The sequence below is a fragment of the Camelus ferus genome, chromosome 10 (genome assembly GCF_009834535.1).
Source record: "Camelus ferus isolate YT-003-E chromosome 10, BCGSAC_Cfer_1.0, whole genome shotgun sequence".
NCBI lineage: Eukaryota > Metazoa > Chordata > Mammalia > Artiodactyla > Camelidae > Camelus > Camelus ferus.
In genome coordinates, this window is record NC_045705.1 from 5,389,126 (window position 1) to 5,409,798 (window position 20,673).

At 33.9% G+C, this 20,673-nt stretch overlaps 1 long non-coding RNA gene across 1 annotated transcript; it reads right to left on the minus strand.

Annotated features, from left to right (window-relative positions):
• Nucleotides 1–3,060: 3,060 nt before the first annotated feature.
• On the minus strand, nucleotides 3,061–20,080 carry LOC116666304. Its single transcript, XR_004323067.1, has 3 exons — nucleotides 19,777–20,080; nucleotides 8,598–8,602; nucleotides 3,061–3,071 (listed from the first exon to the last, which is right to left on the minus strand). It is a non-coding gene; the product is annotated as an uncharacterized LOC116666304 (long non-coding RNA).
• Between the last annotated feature and the right edge of the window lie 593 nt (nucleotides 20,081–20,673).

Here is a 20,673-nt window from a genome sequence, read left to right on the forward strand (position 1 = left end):
CAAGAACATAAAATGGAGAAAACACAGTCTGTTCAGCAAGTAGTGATGGGAATGTGGCACAGCTTCATGTAATACAATGAAAGCAAAACACTCCTTCACATCATACACAAAAATAAACTCAAAATGGCTTACAGACTTAAATGAAAGACCTGAAACTATACAACTCCTAGACGAGAAGACAGGCAAAATCTTCTCCCAATTAAATCGTAGAAATATTATCTTACGTCCATCTCCCAAGGCAAAAGAAATATAAGCAAAAATAAACAAATAGAACCCAATCAAATTTAGAAGATTTTGCAGAGCAGAGGAAACCATAAACAAAATGAAAAGACAACCCATTAGACTGGGAGAAAATATTTGGAAATGATGTGACTGACATGGGCTTAATTTCCACAATACACAAACAGCTCATACAACTCAATATCAAGAAAACAAACCCACTCAAAAAATAGGCAGAAGACCTAAATAGACATATCTCCAAAAAAGACATACAAATGGCCAAAAGGCACATAAAAAGATGCTCAACACTGCTAATTATTAGAAAAATGCAGATCAAAACTACAGTGGGTTTTTACTTCACACCAGTCAGAATGGCCATCATTAAAATATCTACAAATAATTAATGCTAGGAAGTGTGGGGAGAAAAGGGAACCCTCCTACACTGTTGGTTGGAATGTAAATTGGTGCAGCCACTATGGAAATCAGTATGGAGGTTCCTTCAAAAACTAAAAGTAGAATTACCATATGACTCAGCAATCTTTCTCCTGGGCATATATCCAGAAAAATAGAAAACTCTAATTTGAAAGGTAAATGCACCTCAATGTTCACAGCAGCACTATTTATAATAGCCAAGACATGGAAGCAACCTGTGTCCATCAACAAATGAATGGCTAAAGAAGTGATACACAAATGCGCATGCACACATGCACACGCACACACACACACACACACACACACACACACACACACACACAATGGAATACTACTCAGTCATAAAAAAGAAAGAATTTGCTGCAATGAGAATGAACTTAGAAGATATCATACAAAGTGAAATAAGACAGAGAAAGACAAATAAATAGTATATGATATCATTTATATGTGGAATCTAAAAGATAATACAAATGAACTTATTTACAAAACAGAAACAGACTCAAAGACATAGAAAACAAATCTATGTCTACCAAAGGGGAAAAGGGGGGAGAGGGATAAAGTGGAAGTATGAGATTAATAAACATACATCATTATATGTAAAATAGATAACCAATAAGGAGTTACTATATAGCACAGGGAACTATATTTAATATCTTGCAATAATCTATATGGAAAATAATATATATTTAAGTAAATCATTTTGCTCTATACTTGAAACTAACAGAATATTGTAATCAACTATAGTTCAACAAAATTTTTTTAAAAATTCATAAATATTGCTCTGTTTTTGATACTATTATAAATGTTACTGTTTTTGAAATCATTTATTCTGTGTAGAATGCTACTGATTTTTAGAAGAAGACACAGGGGGAAAAAGCCCCTTGACACTGGTCCTGGAAATGATTTTTGGATATGACACATAAAGCACAAGCAACAAAAGCAAATATGAAAGTGGCTTTACATCAAACTAAAAAGCTTCTGCACGACAGAAGAAATGATGAACAAAATGAAAAGTCAACCTATGAAAACAGAGAAAATATATGCAAACAACATACCTGATAAAGGGTTAAATATCTAAAATATATAGGAACTCATACAAATCAATGGTAAAAAAAACAAATAATTCAATTTAAAAAATGGGCAAAGGAACCAAACAGACATTTTCCCAAAGAAGATTTATGGGTGGCCAACAGGTACATGAAAAGTTTCTTAATATCACTAATCATCAGAGAAATGCAAACCAAAACCACAATGAGATACTACTTAAACAGTCAGAATGACTATTATTGAAAAAAAAAAGGGGGGTAAGTTACAACAATTGCTAATGAGGATGTGGAGAAAAGGGAAACCTTGTACAGTGTTGGTGGGAATTTAAAGTGGTGCAGCAGGAAAACAGTATAGTTGTTCCTCAAAAAATTGTAATGAGAATTACCATATAATCCAGTGATTCTACTTTTGGGTATACATTTGAAAATAATAAAATATAATTACTATCTTGAAGAGATATCTCCACCTCCATATTTATTGCAGCATTATTTATAATAGCCAAGCCTTGAAAACACCCAAGTGTTTCTGAAAAATGGAGCAAGAAATGTGGTATATATATATATAGTTATATAGTTATATATCTATACTTATATCTATATCTATTATTCTGCCATAAAGAGAAGTAACATGGATGACAGCATGGATGAAACCTGAGGGCATTATACTAATTAAAATAAGTCATAAAGAGAAAGACAAATACTGCATGATCTCATTTTTATATGGAAACTTTAAAAAAACAAACAAACTTACAGAGAACCAACTGATGGTTGCTGGAGGGGGTGGGGGATAGAGACTGGGGAGATGGGTGAAGATAAAAAGTACAAACTTCCAATTATAAGATAAGTTCTGGGGAAGTAATTACAGCATGGTGACTATAGTTAATGATACTACATTATATATTTCAGAGTTTCTAAGAGAATAAATCTTAAATGTTCTGATTGCATTAAAAAATTATAGCTATATGAGGTGATGAATATTAACTAAACCTACTGTGGTAATCATTTCATGATATATACGCCTATCAATCATTATGTTGTACACCCTAAACTTAAACAATGGTATGTATCAGTTATATCTCAGTAAAACTGGAAAAAATCTCATTTTCAACTAAAGGAAATATGACAAATGTGGCAAATAACTATCAAAATTGAGTTGTTTTAACTTTTTCAACAGGGATTAATTAGCTGCTAGAATAAAAAACACTTTTTGTCAATGACTCATGTAGGAATCTGATATAAGACAACATTGATACTAACTAGGTTTAATTATTAGGTAGCAGTCCAAGTTCAAATTTTGGAATATTGGGTGTTAACTATCTTAGTAGAAGTAGAATTCAAACAAGAATTGAAAAATTTTAGATGTGATATTATTAACTGAAGTATCTTCTATCTGACAAAATATTTTTGATAGGGAAAGAGGGCAGAAGGTCAATACTCCTTTGTCAACAAGGGAATTTATTGGCTTCTGTGAATGCAAACATCAGACATGGGACTGGCTTTAATTATGACATCACTGGAGCTGCTTTAACAATTGAAGCCCCATCTCTTAGCCCTTACTCACTCCAACATGCAGTTTCATCCTAAAATTAGTTCCCTTGATAACAAAAATGTCTGCACTGGTTTCAGAACTCATACACTCTCAGAGTAATGTTCACAGAAAGGGAAATCATTCTTCTTTTATCTCTTAAAGGGGAGAAAAAAAAATTCCCCCAAAGTCCTAAAAAACTTCTGACGCCTCATCATTCCTACTGCATTATGTGTTCATTTTAAACCCATCACTGGAGAGAGAGGTATGAATTACAATGGGTGGCTTCAAAATATCAGAGCCTACTTTTATGTCTTTGGCAGGAAGTCACATGTATTTAGATCTCATGTCTGAATACTGTGAAGTGGAGGTCTTCCGAAAGAAAATCTGTGAAAAGGGGAGACTGCTGCTGGTTAGAAGGAAGATGGTAGAGGTTAACATGAGACTTGCTTAAGAAAGATGCCCTGTGAGTAAAATGAATTAGAATGAGGAAAGTTAGGTAAGAAACAAATACAATAACTCAGACTCAAGACAGTAAATGCTTTGCCCACAGTTAGCTGTGGTAATGAAGAGATACACAGATACAGGAGGCTGAAAACTATAACAATACATGGCACACTGACTCAGCTCTGAACTGAAATGATGCTATTAAGCTATATAAAGAAAATGCAGTATGATTTTTATACATTATACCTTATTATAAAAATTGATCCTGTTTAGAAAGCACAATTTTAAGACGAACTACAGAAAAGCAACAAAAATGGCAAAAGGATATGAAAAGTGTGACCTGTTGTTTCAACTCTAAACCCACCATGGCTCTTCAAGGACGCATTGGGCAATGAGAAAGATATTACAATGGCAGCAAGTATAAAATGGCCAAGAGCGTGAACCTCAATGCACAGTAGCTAGTAATGCAGGAAATGAAATCTCTGGTCAAAGTCAACTCTAGGAAAATTTGTCAAAAGAATAGAGTTTGATTGTCTTTAGGACCATTTGGAATATATCCCAAACAGAAATCTAAGCAGGGACTTATTTTTTTTCTTTTTCTTTTTTTTTTTTTTTTTTTGCCAACTTTCCTAAGTAAGTTTCCTAAGTAAGTTTCTGAAGTTATCACTAGAGAATTTTTTAAAAAAGGAGTTTTTATTTTTGCTTTTGCTGCAAAACTTGAATATGCCTAATATGTTCCCATTTTCATTTAGTAATATATACTTTCCTCTTCTTTTCACTGTAGCTGTAACTTGTCAGGTGTATCCCACTTTTTTATAGCTGTGTAAAGAAATCTCTGATTCAAACAATGAATATTTAGTCAAGTTTATTCCCAAGCTTACAGTCTCATGAGTATAGACTGGGTGAGCTATATGCATGTCACTCCAATACTTTTAGGATATTCTGGGGTTTTATTTGTTTGTTCCCTCCTTCTGCATTAGCTTGTTTTGTTTTCTCTCCCTGGCTCATGTCATTATTACCTTCTCGTGGAAAGCTAGGATTCAGCTCTTTCTGTATTTCGCTACTACTAAGCCCAAGGAGAAAAGGGGTAATTTTTTATTTGTGTTCACTAGCTTTTTCCTTGGCTTCAACTAAAATCATTTTTCCTCTTAACAGCCAGCACTTCCGTCAAAGACAGTGTTCCCTTGCATTTTTTTTCACAAATGGCTTCTTACCAATCTTTCCCAGATATCTAATTCAGTTTTTCTAAATCTATTTTTATCAACATATTAATTTCTCCTTAATTTTATCTATTTTTAAGAAACTGTATATGTTTATTAAAAGATAATTTCCACAGAAATTAACTGACCAGCATTAAGTTAATTTCTTTCTGACTGGAATCATTATAATCTTCTCTAGTGAGTCTCTAATTATTGTTATATTTGAGTTTTTTTTTAATTGAAGTATAGTCGGTTATAATGTGTCAATTTCTGGTGTACAGCATAATGTTTCAGTCATACATATATGCACATATATTCATTTTTGTATTCTTTTTCATTATAGGTTACTACAAGAGATTGGATATAGTTATATAACTCTTTTTCGAGTGCCATGCTCTGTGTAAGGCATTTTACAAATACTCTCTTTCACTGCTCAAGTCTGTGATGTAAAGAGTACTAACATTCATATTTTGTAGATGAATAAATCAAGCCCCATAAGGGTAAAATAAGCAAAATCAAACAATTAGGACTTGTTGGTATCTATACTTGAATTCTAGTCTCTCAGTCTACAAACATGATATATTTAATCATTATATTTTGCTTCTCTGTTTTTTTGTTTTAATATGATCATCAGAATCTACATTTAGGGCTCATGTTTTGAATTTAGACAGAATGAAAATACATCAAAATCTGTAGTTATTTATGAAGAGGGAACGTTTTCACTGCCTCTGGTCTCAGTTATTTATGACATTTTCCAAACAACTTCACAGAGATTGTTGCAAATCCATCATTCAAATATCTCATCTGGAGCATCTGTACGATGGCATACAGGGAGGGAGCATGCTTCATGCTTGCATTTCACAGGCTCAGCATCTTGCTAGTTAGCCATTGGTTTGCTCTGCAGAATTATCCCTGTATTTACAAATGATAATCTACTTCCTGTTCCCATATAACTCTTAGGAAATCTCCATTGAGAAACACATGACTGCTGAAGCTGGATTTCTTCTTTCAAGACATATGGGAATTTTTTTTAATGTATCAGGCAAAATACTAAATATTAGGAATGAGAAGATGAAAAGAAACATTTTCTTCCTTTGATTTATTGGAGATCAAATTCCACCTTTCATCCTATCTCTCTTAAAAGTCATTTTCTTGGATTGTTCGTCTGCTACAAATCTCTTAAATGTTAACCTTCACAGAGTTTGACCTTAGTCTTCTTTTCTTCTCTCAAAAAATAGCTGCATGAACATTCCTATTGTGATTTAATAACCTTACATAAATAATCACTGACAACCAAACTCTATCTCAGCCTATTTGTAGTCTAATATATCAAGTAGTCCACAAAATGTTTACACTTGGATATACTACAGACATTCCCAACTAGCAGGGCTAAGGGAGAACTCTTAACCTCTTTCACATTGCTCTTCCTCTTCCCCATGTCAATGCATGGAGCATTTAGTCTACTGATTCACTCAAGCTAACAAAACTAATCTCCTTTGTTCTTATTCCTCCAATCTAGTCACCGAATCCTATGAGTATGTCTTCTTACTCTCCTCTCAAGTCTCCCTCCACACTTCTTACTGCCATAGATCAAACCTTTGTTAATTCTTTCCTAGATGTGTACATTATTCTCTCAATTGCTCCCCCAAATTTAATACTACCCTTTTCCCAATCATTCTACACTCTCCTGTCAGGATGGTCTTTTCTAAAGAATTAATGAACTAACTCTTTAATGGCGGAAGTCCTTCATTGCCTTCAGGACAAAATCCAAACTTCACAGCATAATATAACATGGTCTTTGTATTCTGGCTATCATATCTCTCTCTCTGACCTACTGGGTGAATAAGACATACAGGATACTTGCTAACTCCAGAAAGCATCATATCTTACGAGATAGGTACATGGCTAATGGCTTATCTATAGAATAAATGAAATATATGAAGTCATGAGTTATATAAGAAGGATTATATCTATATATCATGTTTAAACATGTGATACTTCTAATATACTAAGAACCTGGATCAATCAATAATTTTGCATTTTTATTACATCTATAAGATTTTAAACTATAAGATGCTTAACTGTGTACTAATCAGAATTTATTATAACATAAAATACAAGCAAAAGGCTTGTTTTTCTAAACGTATGAAAAAATGATCAATTATTTGTTCTTTCACTTTTAAAAATGTGTTTACTTAACAATCCCTAGGTCCCTAATGTCAAGATGAATATCACGGGAAGAAAAGATAAATAAGAAGAACCAGAAAATTAAGTAACATCTTTACTTGGTGATGGAAGTGGGAACAGGCCTATCTACTCTGTTAATCTGCACTGGTTCAATCATAAAAAGACTTTTGTGGCTTCACCACAGTCATCTGTGGTAACTTACTCCCCACAGACTCTCTCAGATACACAGACTGGAAAATTTTTGTATAAAACTTCTGTTTTCCACATCTACCTTCCCCACCCCCTCCAGAATACATGAAGTGTTTTTCTTTAAGCTATTAAAGTTACATCAGCCTCTTGGACCCCATTACCAGAAAGTAACAAGATTTTCTACACCTTTTAAACTCAAGATCTAAAAGAATGTTAGTATATTGTAAAGCAATTATTTATTCCAATTAAGATAAAAGGTCTACAGTTCAAAGGATTCAGCATTGCCATTAAATATGTTACAAAATGGATATATTTTAGGATTAAATCTATTTAAGCTCTATTTACATGATATAACCTGGCAGGAAAGTGAAAGGGTACTGCAATTCCATTATTTCGGACTTAAGCCTTAACTACTGAGCACATACATTCTTCTAAAGATTAAGAAGCACTTCATTAATCCTTGGTTTGCCACATAGAGTTGATTACTTCTAAATTTGATAGAGAGTGAGTCTCATGATTCCAGGGGAGAATTCTAAAACTCTGACTTGAATGTCTCAGAATGGTGCTACACTAAAATTAAATGGATGTGTACTCACCTCCATAGAATTTATTTCTCAGGAAAATAATTTCTTGCAATGTATCATTTTTCTGTAATGAATGACTGCTAGGAAATTTATAACAATCTGTAGCTACCAAAATCACAATCAGTATAAAATTTAATACGACTGTATACATTGTTTTTGAAGCTTAATATATTTAGTGAATCTTACTGAAATCTTACAGAAATTTAAATATTGTATTATGATGCATGATCACAGTAACTAGAGGTACAGAGCATATGTAAGAAAAGTAAAACCTTTATATTCCTATTTGTTAAAAAATATATAGGCCAAACACTCACTCAACTTTTATTTTCTCACAGGGAATTTCCTTGAATTCACCAATCCCTTCCTTTGTCATCATCTATCCCTTTACCTTGTCTTAATTTTCTTCTCAACACTTATTTTTACTGATATTATACATTAATTTGCTTATTCTGAGTCTCACTAGAATAAGACTTTGAGGCACTGCTGTATCCCTAACACTTAAGGGTGTCAATATTTGTTAACTGAATGCATAAACTTAAGATAATATATTTTTAAGAGCTGTGGATCTGGAGTTAGACAGCATTGGTTGGAATTGCTGTTCATGATAACAAAAGGTAAAGATTATTGATATTCAATAACCTCATCCATTAAAAAAATTCTAATAATGCCACTTGCTAGGGTTCTTGGTTGAATGCATCGAATGGGTCCAAATTAAAGTACTTTATACAAAGCTCTAGCATTTACTAAGATTAACTGTTATCATTACCATTGCTCTGACTTAAACTAACTTTGAATTCTATCACATTTTTTAAACAATTTTTTCTTCTGAAAGGAAGAAACGCATCTAACCATCCAGATAATTTTGACTCAACTCATATATCTAAATTATGTAACTAAAAATATAAACAAAAAGTCAAACTGAAAAAAAAATGGACTCTATCATAGTTGTTGCACTAATCACCTACTAGACACATATCTTTTCAAAAGATACACATATATATGTAACTTTTATATATATATAAAATATATATATATATATATATAATGTTAATCATCAAAAGTAGCCAGAAAAGAACAGACTGCTGAAGTAGGTATGAACATGAATTTCTGAGTGACCTAGTGGCCACACTGCTATGAGGAGCTAGGTTTGCAGCTCTGCAGACAGGACAGTACCAGTAGGGAAGAGAATGTCTGAAACCCAGGGGCTTCACTGGGGTAACTCCCGGCCCCATGGCCCTGGATGTGGGAACTGCAGCAACCGTGACCTGGTAAAGGCGGGGCAACTAAAGGCTCAGACCTCTCAAGAATAAAGGACTGGGGTCACTCCACTAGTAAAGTATAGACTGGCCAAAGAACTAGAGGAAGGTGAGAGAATCTAGAAAGGCAGTAGAACACAGAGACAATGATATTGATAAAGATGTCAGGACAGACCCGGTGAAGCAGCAGAGGCATAGCTTGCTTCGGTGATCCTTGTTCCTTAAATCTTTTGTAGACTGACGTGACCTAACGCCCTGAGGGAGACTAAGAATAACTGAAATTTACCTCTGCCCTTCCCTAGTCCGCTCAAAAAAGAAATGAGGGTATATACTGTTCTCACAGTTACGGAGGCCCCGTACTGCAGAGCAAAAGGGAGACACAAAAGGGCGGGAAGTGTATCTGAGGTGCTGGGATGCGTGACTCTTTCACGTTGACCCCTTCAGACCTCCCAGGGCTTACCAGTGGTTTGTGAGAGCTGTCACTGTGCAGATTTGATCTGGGTGGGGTCCACATGCTCCATGCGGGACAACTTCACAGCGTCTTGCCTTGTACCTTCCTCTCCTACGCAGGGGAATCCCTAAGGATGGCCCCATGGGACTCTGCTTGGTGCTCACGTATGCACAACCTAGAGCTAGTCACATGTTACCAGCCAGTGGAGCCAAACTTTTATCGGTGAGAGACAGGAAACTATGGATAAATTCTTCTACTCTTCTCACCACTCAGTAGGCAGCCCTATCTAAACTGAGAAGCAGACACTTCAATTCTATGGGGGATGGAACAACCAGTTAGCAGCCACTACAGAGTGCAACGAAGCACTCTCTCTCAGACTACACTTTCTGGGGAACCCAGGCTAAGATAAAAATCTCTTTCTGAATTGTATGATAGTTCTAAAGGAAGAAGAGTACACTGAAAGTATAATTTGAAGATACAAGAACTGTGAGTAGAAATTGAACTGGTTTCTCTACTAAATGACTGTCTATACACTCTGTGTTCAGAATAACATTCTGCTTGTAGATAGATTATTTTTACTTCTCTTATTTTAAGAATTTATGTAATAACTTAAGGCCCAAATGTTGGATATCTAAATTATACTTCTGTTGATCTTTATCTGTAAATGTTGGTCAAATTTAGCACCTAATTTTAATAATAATTTTAAGATTAATTAACATCACAGAATGACTTACCACTAATTGAAAAGTTATGAGAATACTAAATATAATTTCCCAATATACTTTTGAAAGAAAATTATCTTCCTGCGCAACCTATTATATTTCCAAGTGAGAAATCTAAGAAGTGAAATGCGTCTAAATTCTGGGAGTGAATATGTCCACATATAATAAAAGATTTAAATGCAGGTTAAACTTGGAAACGTAATAGCAAGACTCTTGTTTCAGTCCCCTCATACCATACTAAATCATCTGTCTTCCTTGTTTTTAGGTTCTCTCTGGCTAAGGACCTGCAGGGGAAATGTGACCACACCAGAATCTTCCTGAATTCCTTGTGTGGTTGTTTCACCTTCTGGGGAGACTCCATGTGCCAGAATAGATGTCTCGCTCCGTAACTCATATACATGTTACCTTCGTTGTATCCCTGTGTTAAAAGAGTATGTCATCAAGTATGTATAGACTCTGTAATATTGTAGGGACTTCAAGTGGGAGCAAACAATCTCAGGTGATGAGCCTCCATTAATCATAGGCGTCAGCATTAGTAACTAAAGCAACGCTGAGGTTCCCTAAAGGCAGGAACCACTAGAGAGAATGAGAAGTTAAAATACATATATGACAAAATCAGATACTCTTAAGAGTAAGCCAGATGCTGTAATATTAAATTGTGTTCTAAATCTTTAGAGGGATAATATTTCATTGTTTTAACAGCTTCACTTTGTCATGTTTACACGCTTACACACCAGAATAAATAATGCTGTATTGCATTTGAGGGCTGATTTTTATCCAGTTACATGACTCTCCAGAGTAATGAAAACTCACCTAAACGTCATTTAACCTATTTTTTGGCTGAGTTACCTGTATTTTAGCACACAGCATACAAGGAATAGCTATTTGATTGGTGCCTATATGCTCCAAGAGGCATATCTCTAAATTCAGAGAAACCCAACCTAAAAGAAAGTAGTCAATTGTACCAATGCATTAAAGAAGAAAGAAAAAAGGAAAAGCAGTGGCATTTGTTGTTGTTTTTTTTTTTAGAAAAAGAGTAACTAAAATATTTTTTATCTTTGGTAAGTCATAGAATAGGCTTTTTATAGCTTCCTCTCTGTTTGACAAAGTCTGTATCATATGGTATTCTATTGACATTTACAAATAGTATTCTAACATTTTTGTTTGTTTTCTATAATAAAGCACTTTTAGACTTATAGTCTTCATAAAAATGTTCATTTTCTCTTGCTTTTCAATATTTTTCAACCAGTTTCCATACACTTTTTTTTTTGTTAATTATTATTGCCTCTCCAAGGAGAAGCACTCTATCCTGACATGGCATTTAGCAACAGCCAGAACATAAAAGTTTTGGTAACATGACTGAATATATTCTCATCAATCATGTTTCTCCTTGCAATGCACACAGAGAGACTGTATTTTCTACAATTCTGTGTAATTAAAAACTGGCACCCTGTGACTAGTTTTGGAAAATAGAATGTGGAAGGTAGTGATGTACTCTGCTTTGTCCTGTTCCCTAAAATTCCCTGCAAGGTCCTTGGCTAGGGACCTAACTTTCATCCTTATGACTATAAGTAAAGGATCTGAGATGTCGAAATCACACAATAGAAGGACCTTGAAGTCCAGAATTACTAGATGACAGGTTCCCAGGAGAGATCCTTCACCAGCATCAGACAGTTACATAACAAAATATATTTAAGAAGTGTTTCATTTAGTTAATCCACTGAATTTTGGAAACTGTTCATTGTAGCAGTCAATGGTAAATACCTTCATATATAGGGTCAAACACAGTGATCCTGAAGGTCAAATATAGTTGTCAGGTCTAGAGTAGGAGGGAGGGCAAATTCATGTAATTTTGATCATCTCATAAACATTCACCTAATGAAGCTCCGCTGAACAGAGACAGGACATTTGACTCTGATTGGTGGGTCCTTTAACAACCTGAACTTGAACTATGGAAAATTATAATCCTTACTGGGACCTAAAACCAAGTTTTTTCTTTGCTAATCTCCAACCATAGAAATGCACTTGAAGTTACTTTACTTCCCAGGAGATATATAACCTCTGTATTCCACTACCATTCTGCCAGTCGTCCTCCTAGAGCTTCAATGCCCAGTTGTTTGTGAAAATAGAAATATTGATTATTGTGGGAAGAGCTATTTTTCAGCAAACAGTATGATGATACACTGAAAATACTAATGATATCCTGAAAACAGGCTATAAATTTATCAATTAAAAATAAGAAAGAAAATCAATGAGATAATCTGGAGGAAGTGTGTGTGGAGATAACACATAAGAAATTTATAGAAAACATACCTGAAGCAAAGTAAAATATGTAATGATTATAATAATTCATGGAATTTAGAGGGAAGCCGTTTGATGGAAAAACTATAAATATTATACACAGAATGGTAGGGAGAGGGACATTGGACCTATAGAAAAAAAATAAAATCTTAGCCACTACTTGCTCTATGGTAAAATGACTGAGTAAATAAATAAATAAAGTTTATGTAAATCTTGTTTTTGTTTTTCACCTTTTAGAATTAATCTATAATATAACACACAGACGACAAGAATATTATCAGAGCACACATAGGCAGTTTTAACCTGGATGATATCTAAAGATACAGTTGCAAAAGTTGAGAAGAGGGATGAGTACAGATAAATACAAGAGTAGCAATGCTAATATCTTCATGTTTATATAGAGAAGAATCAAGTACCACTGTGGAGAATTAAGAGGACAATAGTTGTAGAGCACATTCGTAAAAGGATATTGGAAAAAAGATAAGGGGTTTATAGCTTCATGTCTCATAGCTAAGAATCAAGATAATGTCTAGAATTAATGCAAGAAATAGGGACATAAGCATGCTATTCACCATTAGTGAGGTAACTAAGAAGAGAAAATAAACACTTAGATATGTTTACTTCTAGAAATAAAAATGCTTGTAAGGGAGGTTTGGCAATAACAGAGTGACTTTTTATTACTGCTTTTGGTACTTTTAAAAAACTATATGCATATTCTACTCTTTTCTTTCTATCTTTCCTTTTTTTTTTTTTTTTTTTTTAATGAGACAGAAACAGTAAGAGAAAAGAGAAAGAAAACAGGCTAGAAGAAAGCAATATTCATAAAGTACTGACCAGAAAGCAGGCTGCCTGACAAGACAAAACAAGGCAAATTTAGAGGCCTCCAACTACTTCTGAGTGTAGACGGAAAGAGATGGACAGGGAGCCAGTATGAGCTAGACCTTCTCAATTCTTTCATATCATTTGAGTTCGTCTTCTTGATTAATGGGTGAATGGAAGAACAGAATTTGTTTTAAACTTAAGAAAGTTGCCTTCTCATACGTATTTTGATATAAGGAGCTAGTTTTTGGAAAGCAGTAGGCAAATTCTCATAGGAGCTAAGGAACCTCCTAGTTAGAAAGAGACTAAGACATTCTTGTTGTTTCATGTTATTCAATTTTGTTTTTCTGAAGGTTGGAGATGATCCTAGTGATGTCTATTGGGAGGGAGTGTACTAGGAACCTAAAAAAGGAAAAGGGGCATGAAGGAAGAAGAAGAAATCTTCATGAAGATACATTTGGCAAAGAATTTCATCCCCCTTTCAAAAGCATAAGAGTTTTATAAACTCTTCTACAGGGACACCTGGCTTCCTAAGTTATGAGTGAATATTTGCCTTATCCCTACAATCATCCAATGCCTTTCTCAGAATATCATATATTTGGAATCATATAGCATGTAGTTTTTCAAGATTGGCTCAACTACATATACCATAGTTTACTTATCCATCTATTTACTGGAGGGCATCCAGGTTTCTTCCAAATTTTGAAAACTATGAATAAAGCTGCTATAAGTGTTTGTGTGAAGGTTTTTGTGTGAGCATAACTTTTCAGTTCATTTGAGCAGATACCAAGGAGCATGGTCACTGGATTGTATAGTTAAAGGGTGTGTAGTCTTGTAAGAAACTGCTACACTGTTTTCTAAAATGGTAGTAATGTTTTGCATTTCCACTAGCAACGAATGAGGGTTCCTGCTGGGCCACATCCTTGTCAGCATTTGGTATAGTCAGTGTTATAAACCTGAGCCATTTAGTTGTACAGTGATACCTTATGTTGTTTTAATTTGCAATTCCCTTATGATATAGATGCTGAACATTTTTTTAATATGCTCACTTGTCATCTATTTATCTTTGGTGAGGTTCAGGTCTTCTGTTGATTTTAAAATTGTGTTGTATATTTTCTTATTATTTAGTTTTCAGAGTTCTTTGTATATTTTGGATACAGTCCTTTATAGGATATGTCTTTTGAAAATTTTCTCTCCATCTGTAGCTTGTCTTCTCATTCTCTTCTCATCGCCTTTTTGCAAACCAGAAGTTTAATTTTAATTAAGTACAGTTTACCCATTGACTATGGTCAATAATACCACATTGTATACTGGAAATTTGATAAGAGAGTAGATCTCAGGTCCTCCAACCACAAAAGCAGGTAAGAGTGAGAAGATGGATATATTAATTAGCCTGGCTACAATAATCTTTTGCTATGTATATAAAAACATCATGTTTTATACCTTATATATATAAAAACATCATGTTTTATACCTTATATATATAAAAACTATATTTAAAAATAAATAAAGTAACTTCTCTGTTTTCCAAAACTTATATTTACATATATCTGTTAAGAGTCATCATAGAACTACACAATAGGTAGAGATTTTAAATGACACTGATCATTGAGAAGCTAACATTTAAAAACTCGCTAGAATTTATTTATCATTCAAGCAACACAGAATTGCTTTACTGTTCTTCACAGTTTTATAAATGTATACCTTGTGAGAAACTATGAAACTTTTCATTAAAAATGGCATTTTTGTTAACTTCCTTACTTATGTGCTTAATAGTAAACACATTTTATTGTATCATTCTGCTCAGTATCTAAAGGAAAGGAAAAGGAGTACTGTAATAATTCAAATTTGAATTAAATTTCATAACATAATTTTTATAATTCATATTTAGATTAAATCTTACTATACTTTCAGTTCAAATGGAAATTAGCAGTACTTTTAAATTGCTTTTATTCTCCTTAAAATCTTTCAAATTTTTATTTTCCCTTACATGTGATCATCTAGAATTTCTGACTCAAAATATTATCTCAAGGATGTAAAACCTTACCAATATATCAGTTTATTCAGTTATTCCTGACTTAGTCACATAACATTTATTGAGCACTGTTTGTGTTCTCAACACATAAGATTTAAGGAAATGGAATCTCTTCCCTATATAAATGATCACTCCAGGGGAGACACAGAATTACAACGATACAATGTCAGTATAGAGAACTGCGGCTATAATTGAGTTAGCTATAGATTATACTTGTGGCACAGAGAAAATAATTAGCTGTTGGAAGAGTTAAGAAGCTAAGCATTTGAGCTGAAATACTTGAAAAACAAATACAGTCATTCAAGGGGAGAAGAGGTGAGATAGGCTGTCAACACTTAGAGGAGGAAATCATTGGGGAGCTTGGGAAAATAACCAGAGCCAGCTCATGGAGACTTTTATGCCAACATAATAAATTTGTAAGCAACACTGACTGATTAAATTGTTTAAATATTTTACACAGTGGAATAACAACATAAGCTTTGCATTTTAAAATATTTCTCACATAATAACCTAAATACATTCATTTAAATTCTACGCATTTCAGTGTTCACTAGTGCCGGACGCTAGGGATACAACAGTGAAAATGTCTAAGGGGCTAAAATTGGAGGAAAAACAGAACATGTGCAGAAAGATTAGACAGCTCAGAAGATGGAGCAATCTAAGATATTCTGTGTAAAATCTGGTCATCTAAGAAAGATGTCCAAGACAAAAAGAGACAAATATTTAGAAATTAATGCTGGCAGGGACTGCCTAGCATTGGAAGATGTTGATATAACGTACAAGGGTATAATTGTGATATAATAAACAAGAATAAAGAAAACAACATTCTATAGGTGGAAATCAATATTCAAAAAGAACACAAGAGAGTACTGATGTCAGCAAGATAGTGGGATAGAAACTTTTAGCTCTTGTCTCCACAGAAACATCCATTTCATAACCATGGAATGAGGAAAATACCTTCACAAGAGTTCTGGAATCCAGAAGAAAAGTTGTAGAAGCACAATGACTCAAAGAAACAAGAAAAGAAGCATTGAAAAGAATAAGGATAGTTTTTGACCCACAATGTCTCTCACCTAAGTTGGTACAGTGTAGCACCAAGAGATATCCCCTCAGCCTGCAAATTCTACTGTGGGAGAAAGGGAGAGTGAAGTGAGCATCTGACTTCCCCAGGCATTTGGGTTGCTGCCTGAGAGCCTGGCTTTTGTCCTTCCCACTGAGGGAACTGGTATGGTTAAATTGTGTGGAGATAATTAAGGACTAGAAAAGGAGCAGAGGCTTTCAATTATCAGTCCACAGATCTGAATAGCTGGTCCACTGTCCCCCGTAGTTGGCTCACACACAGACACCAGAAGCAGGCTGGTTGGATCACCCATGGATCCCACCAACTGGCCCACCAAGAATCTCTGGCCATGATGACTGCTGAAGGGCTTTCCTTGCAATAGTCTGTGAAGACTAAAAGAGCTGTTTCCATGAAAATGGGAACAAAACTTTCCAAATCTAATAGAGTTGTTAGTCGGAGTTTCTATTGTGCTCCTCCAGTCCCAATCTCCAAATCAATGTTTCATCAGTGAAGTAGCAGGCAGGAGGTGACAACTGTTAAGTTTCAAGTAACAGCAAGGGGGTTGGCACATTCAACACTACTGGGTTTCCTTGGAAGATGTCAACTCTAATATTCTCTTCACTGGGTAGCAATGTTGTTATTACAATCTTCTTCTTCAAGAAGAATAATATACTTCAAATATTTATACTCTGATGATCACAATACAAGTTGGGACCAGTAAGAATCATCTACAGTAGTGAAAACCTGGGTGAGCTAGTGTTTCTTCCAGAGGATATCAATATAATGTTTATTCATGCCAGTTAAAAAACCAAAGAATTTTACTTGAAACTTTTGGCTAACTTGTGGAGTACTTTGCAAATGTGAAAAAAAGAAACGAAAGGGAAAAACCCTCCCTTTTTCCCTTGCTAGTGTAGTGTGTCTTTCATTTTCCCACTGATCATAATAGAAACTTGTATTATTCTACAGTCCCACTAACAGAGTATGAGAATTCCAGTCTCCCTTTTTTTAAGATTCAATGTCCTACGTTGCTTGATATCTAACATCTGAAAACCACTGGTTTATATTTTTGTATAGCTTTTCTTAGATAAGAGACTAGGAGAGTAAATCCTGCCAGTAACTACCTCTTGGCCAGAAATAGGTATTTTTCACTTTACCTTTTATCTCTTCATCCTAAGTATTTCAAACTTAATGTATTTTATCTAATCTCTTGATTTAGACTTCATAAAAATATTCTTTGCCTTTATGTTCATTATGTGTTTATTTACAAAAATATTTCTATTTTCAATGTTTGAAGAGAGTAAGTACGTCTTTCCTGAGAAGAGTAGAAGGGAGAATAGAATGTCTGAAGAATACAAAGAAACAATACTTACCAAAAATTCACGGGAGATATGCTTTCTACTACAAAATACGCATTTTACTGTAAATGTATTTTTATGTAATTTGCATCACTTTACATTAAAATTTTTATATTTCTCCTGAGATTTGCATATTCTGGTTTTGCACTACATCTTTTAATTTGGAATACAGCTACACTCTGTATTTTTAAGTTCTAGCCCCACATAAGCAACAATATAATGAGTATTTCTATTCTGATGCACTAACATCACTTCACATAGAACAAAAAGCTCGATTGTTTTTCCCTTTAAAATAACCCTCTAACTCAAATTTCCCTATTTCTAGTAATACTACCACACTCTTTTTTAAAATACGATTTAAGAAAACTTTGAGCCTATATCTCATTCCACATATTTCATCAATCAGCTTCCTTAATTGCTCTTCTCACTTCCCCCAAATACTTGCTTCTGTCTTTTTATCAGTTCTCATGAAAACCTTTATTAATAATTCTTCCCTAAGACACATCATCAGTATAAATAATACACACATACATTTCATCGATTCCTTCTCTACTAGACCTTAAACTCAGTTAGGGTACATACTGTTTTGTATTTATTACTCTTTCTGAACACAATGACCAGCACATAATTTAGATAGAAAAAAAATTACTGAAAGGTTGAATTAATCATATTATTTCATGTTTTATTTTGTGACACATCTCGAATCAAAACTATCTTTTGTATTCCCTTTATCTACCACAGTTCAGGCTAGTACCACTCAGAATATACCCACTTCATCACATATTCTTTTAGTTCAATTTTAACTGCATTTTCCAATAATATTCATGTTCCCAAATGCCATTTCTATCATATTACTCTTATTGCTTAAAAAGTTTAAAATGTTTCCAAATACCTAGGGAATAGTTTCCATTTATTCCATGTGCATCCCCCAACTTCATAATCTAGTTTAAGTTTCATTGTAACTTCCCTAAAATACTTAGTGACACATATACATTTTCCTCTGCTACAGTTAATTGTCAATTTTGATCAATTTTATATCCTTAATATCTCTCAAATTTGATTGTTTCCCTCCATCTCTTTTGCTATCAGCTCATTTTAAGAAATCATCATTTATTCCTTGATCACCCCAAGCACCTGCTAAGTTACCTCCCTGCTACTTTATATTCACTTTGATGTATTTTCCTTATTGCCCCTAGAAGGTCTTAAAAACAAATAGACCAAAAAAAAAAAAAAAAAAAAAAGCAGATATACTTTCCCTGTTACAAACCCACTGGTAGCTCACCACTGTCCTGAGGGCATCTGTATGCCACAGTTTGACTTAGAAGACTTACCATCTTCTGGTCTCCAAATAGCTCTCTAGCAGTATTATTCAACAACCTCTGTCTCACATATTCTAACTTAGATGACACAGGACTTCTTACATTTCCTTCTAACAGTACATTATGTTCTCATTCAGTTCCTACACTTGCAAATGCAGTCATCACTGCCTAATAAGTTACCCACCCCCCAATTCAAACTATTTGGGTTATCATGCTAATAATTTCTCAATTCATAAATAGTAACATTTAGTGTCTAATGGTCGTAAGAAATTTAAATGAAAAGTTATTGAGAACAAAGATAAGATAGTCAAAAGAATAATAAAAAATCAAATGTTACATTCAACTAAGTGAAAATTTGAGTTCAAGGAATTTCTGAATCTTATCTTTAGATAAGCTTGATCATGTATTTTTTGTAATAGATAAGTGATTATAAAGTTGCTAACATATTTAAATTCCATTAGCCATATTTACTAATAGCAATATTTATAATCTCTTGAAGTTCTTGAAGATTTTTAAACTTTTGATAAAAATATTTCATTTTAAACACATTAAGTGCATACTTTTATGAAATTTTTAGTAGACTTGTTTAATTTTTGCCTCCTTCACCTAATGGTAAGACTAGGGGACAGAGGTAATGAATTTTTATTTCTCTGCTGTTTTTCCCTCATACAGTTCTTTTTTCTCCAAGTTCTCAAATTATAACCATTCTTAAAGAGACACTTCATACCCTGCTTCTCTTTTAAACCACCTCTGATCACCCCAGGTAACATAATAGTGTCCTCCTTTAGCCTCTGTTGGTTACTACCACTTGTGTTACTCTTGCATACTGTACCTATTATGTCTCACCACATCTGCATTTTCCACTATCTGTATACATATTGACATACACATGCATTCATTCATTCTCTCACACTGTTAAAATTATCCACTAATATCAATTAACTTTGTAAATTACAGAAAATTTATTATCTCATATTGATTAGAATATAAGTTCCATTTGAACATGGGCCTTGCCTGTCCTCTTTTCCATCTAACTAAAGGTACCTGTCACACTGCCTGACACATGAGAGATATGCAAACATTTTTTGAATATATAAAATAAGTTGATTACTATATTTATTAAAATATTAAAATTTAAATGTCTAGCAATGTTTTTAAGAACATGTCCTACAATCTAGTTTTCTCAACTTTAAAATAATAAGAAATTCTGACTTAATACTGCCAGACCCTAATAATTAGGTGTATTGATTCATTCATTGATGTGGTTTAGCACCCTGAGAAATTTTATTTCTCTCAGTAGGGATTAAACAAAACTTAGGTCTTCAATCTCAAATGCTAAAAGAACAACCATTTGGAAAGGCAGCGTAAGAAAATGTAAGTGCCAGATAAATCTACTTTTTTTTTTTTTTTGAGATAAACCCTTCTGTCACCATATTCAATTAAAACTGTCATTTTGTCTCCTGAATTGCTTGCTTAGAAACATGACAGAAAGGTTTCTGCTTAGTCCTGGAGATGGATTTAGAT